Source organism: Trichechus manatus, unplaced genomic scaffold (genome assembly GCF_000243295.1).
Source record: "Trichechus manatus latirostris isolate Lorelei unplaced genomic scaffold, TriManLat1.0 scaffold00010, whole genome shotgun sequence".
Lineage (NCBI taxonomy): Eukaryota > Metazoa > Chordata > Mammalia > Sirenia > Trichechidae > Trichechus > Trichechus manatus.
The window spans coordinates 13,485,683-13,487,187 of NW_004443946.1; the positions used below are offsets into that span (position 1 = coordinate 13,485,683).

Consider the following 1,505-nt stretch of genomic DNA (forward strand, 5'->3'; position numbering starts at 1 on the left):
TGTAATATAAAATAAATTTAGGTAATAGTTATCTTCCATTACAGTCAGCATTAAATGTATTTATTTGGAAAGAGAAAAAAGAAACACACCCTTACGTGCATGCGCACGCACACGCACGCACACACATCTCAGAAGGAGAAAACAAGGTTTAGTGTCTGCAGCAGGAAAGGAGAGTTATGGTTTTTTTTTTGTTGCAAACTTTAATCATTTTGTTGAATGAAAACAAAAGCACTCAGTCATTTCTGGATATCGATCACTTTTTACTTTATTCTTTGTGATCATATTGAGATTATTTTGGATTTTGTACTTTTTAGCATTTTTTATTTATTTTATTTATTTCTGGCATTTTTATCAAGGATAGAGTCTTATCTAAACCAAAGGCCCTAAACTGGCTAGTGATACGAAACCTACAAATGTGTCATAGCACCTATAGTCTTTAAGAAAAAAAAAATTCTGTTGTGCTTTCTGTTTAAAAAATCAGAAGCTCTGGCATCTGTGCCCCCCTTTTTACCCACCACGTTCCACCTCTGCAGTGGTCTGCACTCTCTAGGTTGCCACAGTCACACCACTCCCTGTGGTTTGCCTGACATGAAGGGTGACAATCCATTGCCATTTATCATCATGTCACACCCATTCTGCTTCCCTCACTTATGTGACTTACTTGGCCCTTGTAGGCATTTAAGATTGTAACCGCTGACCTCAACCAACATCCTTGATGGAAACTTATTTGATAATTTTACTAATTTTTTTCCATTAAGGAAGCAGTAACTCCCACTCAACCAGACTTTAACCCTGTGGAGCATACATGGACACGTGCAAACATACCTACACACACACACACGCACACTTAAAATATTGATATATTTATTTCATAAATATATATAGCAAAGAGTGTATACTCCGGCATTAAATTTCATCACCAATTGGATGTATAACCATAGTCAAGTTATATAACCCATTAGTGTCTCCTCATTTGCAAAATAGAAACAATGATTTTATTTATATAACAAACTTTCACATAGCACTTACTAAATGCTAGGCACTATTCTAAGCACTTTACATTATTGTCTCCTTTTATCCTCATGGTAACCCTATGAGGTGGGTACTATTATCATTATCCCCTTTTGTTGGTGGTAGTGTTTTTGGGTGCCATAGAGTCGATTCTGACTCATAGTGACCCCATGTGACAGAATAGAAGTGCCCCATAGTGTTTTCTTAGCTGTAATCTTTACAGAAGCAGATCACCAGGTATTTCTCCCACGGAACCACTGAGTAGGTTGGAACCATCAACCTTTTGGTTAATAGCAGAGCGCTCAACCATGGCCATCAGGGCTCCTTATCCCCATTTTATAGATGAGGAAATTAAGGCTCAGAGAAAAGTTAATACCTTGTCCAAAAATCACACCCAGGCCATCTGGCTTTGGAGTCTGTGCTCTGACCCATCCTGCTACGTTCAATATCTCACCTGGCTTTTTGAGGACTAAATGGGATGGCATATGTTGGTT

The 1,505-nt window shown here is 38.1% G+C and overlaps 1 protein-coding gene across 1 annotated transcript in view; it reads left to right on the forward strand.

The window, feature by feature from the left end:
* PRKCH (protein kinase C eta) overlaps positions 1 to 1,505 on the forward strand; it is a 267,961-nt gene that overhangs the window by 138,455 nt on the left and 128,001 nt on the right. The gene's annotated exons all lie outside the window — the stretch shown is intronic.